Source organism: Penaeus vannamei, chromosome 23 (assembly GCF_042767895.1).
Source record: "Penaeus vannamei isolate JL-2024 chromosome 23, ASM4276789v1, whole genome shotgun sequence".
Lineage (NCBI taxonomy): Eukaryota > Metazoa > Arthropoda > Malacostraca > Decapoda > Penaeidae > Penaeus > Penaeus vannamei.
In genome coordinates, this window is record NC_091571.1 from 38,194,603 (window position 1) to 38,202,102 (window position 7,500).

At 49.6% G+C, this 7,500-nt stretch overlaps 1 protein-coding gene across 3 annotated transcripts in view; it reads right to left on the reverse strand.

The window, feature by feature from the left end:
- The window catches only part of LOC113825221 (guanine nucleotide exchange factor DBS-like), a 482,891-nt gene that overhangs the window by 368,547 nt on the left and 106,844 nt on the right, over positions 1 to 7,500 (reverse strand). The window lies entirely within an intron of this gene.

Genomic DNA, 7,500 nt, shown 5'->3' on the forward strand with positions numbered 1-7,500 from the left:
CCGCATGGTGGGGCTACTGCATGGTGGGGCTACTGCATTGTGGGGCTACTGCATGGTGGGGCTACTGCATGGTGGGGCTACTGCATGATGAGGCTACCGCATGGTGGGGCTACTATGGTGGGGCTACTGCGTGGTGGGGCTACTGCATGGTGGGGCTACTGCATGGTGGGGCTACTGCATGATGAGGCTACCGCATGGTGGGGCTACCGCATGGTGGGGCTACTGCATGGTGGGGCTACTGCATGGTGGGGCTACTGCATGGTGGAGCTACTGCATGGTGGGGCTACTGCATGGTGGGGCTACTGCATGGTGGGGCTACTGCATGGTGGGGCTACCGCATGGTGGGGCTACTGCATGGTGGGGCTACTGCATGGTGGGACTACTGCATGGTGGGGCTACTGCATGGTGGCGCTACTGCATGATGGGGCTACTGCATGGTGGGGCTACTGCATGATGGGGCTACTGCATGGTGGCGCTACTGCATGGTGGCGCTACTGCATGGTGGGGCTACTGCATGGTGGGGCTACTTCATGGTGGGGCTACTGCATGGTGGGGCTACTGCATGATGGGGCTACTGCATGGTGGGGCTACTGCATGGTGGGGCTACTGCATGGTGGGGCTACTGCATGGTGGGGCTACTGCATGGTGGCGCTACTGCATGATGGGGCTACTGCATGGTGGGGCTACTGCATGGTGGGGCTACTGCATGGTGGGGCTACTGCATGGTGGGGCTACTGCGTGGTGGGGCTACTGCATGGTGGGGCTACTGCATGGTGGGGCTACTGCATGGTGGGGCTACTGCATGGTGGGGCTACTGCATGGTGGGGCTACTGCATGGTGGGGCTACTGCATGGAGGGGCTACTGCATGATGGGGCTACTGCATGATGGGGCTACTGCATGGTGGGGCTACTGCATGGTGGCGCTACTGCATGGTGGGGCTACTGCATGGTGGGGCTACTGCATGGCGGGGCTACTGCATGATGGGGCTACTGCATGATGGGGCTACTGCATGGTGGGGCTACTGCATGGTGGGGCTACTGCATGGTGGGGCTTCTGCATGGTGGGGCTACTGCATGGTGGGGCTTCTGCATGGTGGAGCTACTGCATGGTCGGGCTACTGCATGGTGGGGCTACTGCGTGGTGGGGCTACTGCATGGTGGGGCTACTGCATGGTGGGGCTACTGCATGGTGGGGCTACTGCATGGTGGGACTACTGCATGGTGGGGCTACTGCATGGTGGGGCTACTGCATGGTGGGGCTACTGCATGGTGGGGCTACTGCACGGTGGGGCTACTGCATGGTGGGGCTACTGCATGATGGCATAATTCATGGCCATCATTGCGGACCAGTAATACTGCAGTCGTGTGTAATAGCGGCCTCGGGTCCCAGTAGAGCACTAATTCCACACTGAAATTGATACACTGTAATGCAGAGTAGCAATATATTTCATTTTTTGCACTCGGACGTATTTCATTTTGCAAAAAAAAAAAAAAAAAAAAAAAATGTTCGCGGGAATAAAATTGTTTGAAATAAATCTTCTAAACCGTCACAACTTTAATTACATCACAATGTAAATAACTCTTGAACAAGTTTGCGAAATAATGCAGATACTTTGCTTGTGGGAATATTTTGTGTTTTTGGCATAAAAATATGTTTTATATATGTATATATATATATATATATATATATATATATATATATATATATATATATATATATATATATATAGAGAGAGAGAGAGAGAGAGAGAGAGAGAGAGAGAGAGAAAGAGAGAGAGAGAGAGAGAAAGAGAGAGAGAAGCGAGAAGAGAGAAAGCGAGAGACAGACAGAGAACAAACAAGCAGAAAGAGCCAGAGTAAGACTGAGAATCAACCCCTCCCCCTCCCCCTTATCCTCCCCCCCCTCCCGTCCTCTTCCTCACGCCGTCGCTTGCGGTCTGCCAATCGCTCCCCCCCCCCCTTCCCCCTCCCTCCCCTCCCCACCTCCCCTTCCCCCTCCCCCCCAACGCAACGGCGATTCGTCCGAGCGATTTAGCCGCCGGAAATGCAACGGATGCGAGGGCGAAGCAACAGAGGAACCGCCATCCCGGCACGTTGCAATCCCCGCACGTTGTTGCAAAATAAAGGGTGCAAGTTGCGCGTCACTCGCCCTGATGTCCGTCTCCCTGGCTCTCCTTGCCACCTTCCTGCGACCTGTCTATCTACTATCTATCTACGTACATGCATGCGTATGTGTATGTATATGTATGTACATATGTGTTCTATACTATATGCGTATGTGTATGTATATGTATGTACATATGTGTATATATGAGTACATATACATAGGCTTGGGCATATGTACATAAACATACAATATGTGTATATACGAGTACATATACAAAAGCGTATGCATATGTACATATATGCATACTTACATACATACATATGTGCATATATACATACATACATCGTGTGCGTGTTCGTGTGTCCACTTCTTTTTCTCCTATAGATTTCAAAACTTCCTCTGAATAAACAAACTAAAAATAAAATAAAAATAATAATAAAAACAAATAAATACATAAATAATAAAAGAAAAAATAAACACAAACAATAAATGGCCGGGAAACAAAGTCCAGCGTCCGCCCCGTGCCAGAAGAGGAGCACCGAGTCCGAGAAGGAGTCCGGGATCTCTTAAAAGTCCCCCCGGTCGTGATGGCGCCGATAGCTCACGGCCGCCGATCCTCCTCCGACAATTCTTTCCCTTCGTCTATACTTTCTACGGCGCGTCCTCCGGTTCCCTGGCTTTCCTTGTCCGTCTGTCTGTTCTCCTGTCTGTCTATGTCGGTTTGTCTTTCTGTCTGCCTGTCTGTCTTCCAGTTTGTCTCTGTCTTTCTGTCTGCCTGTCTGTCTTCCAGCTTGTCTCTGTCTTTCTGTCTGCCTGTCTGTCTTCCAGTTTGTCTCTGTCTTTGTGTCTGCCTGTCTGTCTTCCAGTTTGTCTCTGTCTTTCTGTCTGCCTGTCTGTCTTCCAGCTTGTCTCTGTCTTTCTGTCTGCCTGTCTGTCTTCCAGCTTGTCTCTGTCTTTCTGTCTGCCTGTCTGTTTACCAGCTTGTCTCTGTCTTTCTGTCTGCCTCTGTCTTCCAGCTTGTCTCTGTCTTTCTGTCTCTTTGTCGTTCAGAGAGAAAAAAGCGTCCTGAGTGTCTGTCCGTCTTTCAGTGAGTCAGTCAGTTTGTCTCTGTTCTCCTGTCTGTGTATGTCAGTTTGTCTTTCTGTCTGCCTGTCTGTCTTTCAATATGTCTCTGTCTTTCTGTTTGTCTCTATCTGTCTGTTTGTCGTTCAGTTCGTCTGTCTGTGTTTGTCTTTCCGTCTGTTTACCTTTCAGTGAGTCAGTCAGTTTGTCTCTGTCTTCCAGCCTGTCTGTCTGTCTTTCAGTTTGTCTGCTTGTCTTTCCGTCTGTCAGTCTATCTGTTCGATTGTCTCTCAGTCCTTCAGTCTGTCAGTCTATCTATTAGTTTCTCCCCCTGTCCTTTCAGTTTGTCTGTCTGTCTTTCAGCCTGTCAGTTTGTCTCTGTCATCCATTCGTCTGTCTTTCAGTCTGTCACTTTGTCTGTCTTTCACTCTGTCACTTTGTCTGTCTTTCAATCTGTCTGGAAGCCCCCTTAAGAAGCCCTGGCGATGCACAGATTAAATCAAGAAGGTTCAGCCAGACCTGAATCTAAATGCAGGCAAGTCTATGACGAAATCCAATTAGACTGCGAGACCGAAAAAAAAACGACAACAGCGACAACAAAACGAAATAAACGCAAAATGGAAAGTAATCTGCGAATATTCAGACACAGGCAGGTAAGTGCAGAGCAGAATACAGTGTGTGGAAATTCCAAAACAAGCAAATACAATAGAGAGTAGAACATAATGTATAAATATTCTCAAGCAAATAAAGGGAATAAAAGCTACTAACTACAAACGAGAGTCTGTTTAATCAAAACAACAAAGCAATGGCGGACCTTTCGTGTCTCTCTTTTCTCTGTTTATTGTTTCAAAAACATTGGAATTATATTTTCAGACCTATCTACTGTCCGTCTTTCTTAATCTCCAAGTAGGACTATTTCTTTCTTCTTTTACTTTTATTTTTATTTTTATTTTCTTCTTCTTCTCCCTCTCCCCCTCCTTCTTTTACTTCTTTTTCTTTTTCTTCTTCTCCCTCTCCTTTTTTTCTTCTCATTTATTCTTCCTCTCCCTCTCCTTGTCGTTCTCGTTCTTCTATTTTTTCTTCTCTTTCTCCCTCTCCTTCTTTCTCTTTCTTCTTCTTCTTTTTCTACTGTCGCTGTAACATCACTTTCTCGATATCAAGGTCAACACACCGATTCACTTTCATCTCACTTTCTTGTGTCATTCTTTATCTCCCTTTCTTTGTCGCACTTCCATCGTTCATCATCTATTCCGTGTCCCATTTGCACCTCTCGCCATGCTTTCCGTTCCATATATATATATTTTTCTATCTCTCGTCACCCTTTTCTATATCACACTCGCACCTCCTTGTCTTATCACTAGTTAACTGCTCGCCTTAACTCTCTTAACTATGCACCCTAAAGTAGAATATTAGATGTCGGGATCAATACCTATTCCTTAATAGAATTTTTATTCGCCTGCAAAAGATGAATATTTGAACAAGACGCAAGGAAGAGGAAGTTGAACATTCACACTCTGTATGTGAGGTCACGCTGCTGAATAAATGCGCTTTTTTTAAAACGCTATAAATACAAACGCGTTTCCGGGAAATGGAAAGACAGGTATGAATATACACATATATTTTTGCTCTCTCTCTGTCCAGTTTATTTCACAAAGGACGTACTGCAGTGACTGAATAGGAACTGTAGAGTGTATTGCGACACAGCTGGCGGCCAGATCGTGATGGACTCCACAGCGAAATCCAGCCGTACCTTATCATTTTATTGCAACCCCGATGAAAGTAATGCGAGAGGGACCCTAAAGAGATATTGCAACGGCCGGGGAAATAACCCCCAAGTGACCCCCTAACAATGGCTACTAACATCGGGTAAATGACCTTTTCAACTCGCCACACCGGCCGGCCCTGTTCCTCCTGACTCGTCCTCGGAACACACTGCCTGGCTCTCGCGTTCCACAGCTTTTCTCGGAAGTGGAACGGCCGAGAAACCTGCTCGGTTACGACGACTTCTCGGCGCCTCGGGGAAATTTGGATACACGTTGCGGTGAGGGAGGGGAAAGCGGGGACTGCCCTCCCCCTCCCCCTCCCCCTCCCCCACCCTCACCCTCACCCCTTCTCCTCTTCTCAAACAGCTACCCGAAACCCGTTCCCCTATCCCCCCACCCCCCTTCTAGATCTCACTCTCCCCTCTCTATTTTCATCTTCCCTCATTCTCTCCTCGTGTTCTACTGTCCTTCCTCATTCTCTCTCTCTCCCCTTTTCCCCTCTCCCCTTCTCCTCTTCTCAAACAGCTACCCGAAACCCGTTCCCCTATCCCCCCACCCCCCTTCTAGATCTCACTCTCCCCTCTCTATTTTCATCTTCCCTCATTCTCTCCTCGTTTGTGTTCTACTGTCCTTCCTCATTCTCTCTCTCTCCCCCTTTCCCTCCTCTCCTTCCTTTCCCTTCCTCACTTCCATCATTCCATTTCCTCATCCCCTCATCCTGTAGTCTCCCTTTCCCCTCTTTTCCTGTCTATTCGCTTCTCTCTTCATCAAGTCCTCGTCCCCTCTTCCTCTTCCTCCTCATCCTCCCATCCGCCTTTCTCCTCATCCTCCCCTTTCCCCTTCCTCTTCATCCTCTCCCTTCCCTTCTTCTTTATTCTCCCCTCTCTCTTCTTCCCCTCATCCTCCTCTCTTCCTTCTTCCTCCTCATCTCTCCTCCCTCCTTCCTCCTTATTCTCATCTCCCTTTCCCCTCATCCTCCTCCTCTCATCCCTCCCTCCTCCTCTCCCCTCCCGAGCGTCGTCATAATAAAAGCAGACTCAGGGAAGCGTACTAACGACTATGGCAGCGTGCCTCTCCCCATCCTCCCCCTCTCCCCCTCCCCAACCTCCTATTACCCCTCCCCCCTCTTCTCCTCTCCCCTCCCCAATCCTCCCAAGCTTACCCTCCACCCCCTCCCCATTCTCCGCTCTCCCCGCCTCCCCCTCTCCTCCTCCTCCTCCCTCTCCTCTTCCCCAACCTCCTCCTTACGCTTGCCCTCCCCCAATCCTTCCACCTCTCCCTTTCCCCCCTTCCCAATTCCTTCTCTCTCTCCAAATCCAGAGAAGCGTCCTCTCCTCCTCATCTCCCCCTTTCCCTTACCCCTTTTCCCCCTCCCCCATTCTACCCTTCTCCCCCTCCTCCCTTCCTCTCCCTCTTCTCCCAAACCTCCCATTAGCTTCTTCCCTTCTCCCACTCCCTCTCCCCCAATCTCCCTTCTCCCCTCCCCCTCTCCCCCGTCCACCCCTATCCCTCTTCCCCAATCTCCCTTCTCTTCCTCCCCCCTTCCCCCTCTCCCACCTATCTCCCTCTTCCCCAATCTCCCTTCTCTCTCTCCCCCCTTCCCCCTCTCCCTCTTCCCCAATCTCCCTTCTCCCCTCTTCCCCAATCTCCCTTCTCCCACTCCCTCTTCCCCTCAATCTCCTTCTCCCTCATTCCCCCTCTCCTCCTATCCCCCCTCTCCCTTTTTTCCAATCTCCCTCTTCCCCTGTCCCCCCTTCCCCCCCTCCCCCCTATCCATCTTCCCCAATCTCCCTTCTCCCTCTTCCCAAATCCCCTTCTCCCTCTCCCCACCTCTCCCCTCCTCACCCCTTCCTTCCCAAACCCAGAGAAGCTCCCCTGGCGGCTATGGCAACGTCCCGCCCGGAGAGGCTATGGCGTCGACCTCGTGAATTCTGCCATCGATGTCTCCCGGTTGGGCATGTGGGGGTGGGGGGGGGGGAGGGGGGGTTAGTTATGACTGAGATCAAGCAATCCCTTGGATGGATGGGAGGAGGAGAAGAAGAAGAATGAAGGAGGAGGAGGAGGAGGAGGATAAGGAGGACAAGGGTAGAGGATGTGAAAGAAGGAGGGAAGAGGGAGGAGGTGAGATGAGGAGGAGGACACAGGAAGGAGAGAGATGAAGAAGGAGAAGAGGGAGAGGTGAAGGAAGGAGGAAGACAAGGAAGAGGAAGAGATGAAGAAGGAGAAGAGGGAGAGGTGAATGAGGAGGAGGAAGACAAGGAAGGGGAAGAAGAAAAGAAGGAGGATGAGGAAGAGGAAGAAAACAAGAAGAGAATGAGGACGAAAAACGAAGAGGAGGAGGAGAAAGACGAAGAAAATGTGACGAGGAGAAGGAAAAGAAAGAAGAGATACAAAAAAAAGAAAAAAAAAAGAAAAACTTTTTGCGGTCTTTTTCTTATCTTCTCTGTAACTATCAGTTTCATTTAGTCTGCATAAGTTTCAAACAAAGAAAAACAGATGGATAACTAGACTCAAAAACATAGATATATTTGCTCGTGAAAGTCTACGGGCGGAGAACTGCATTTGAAT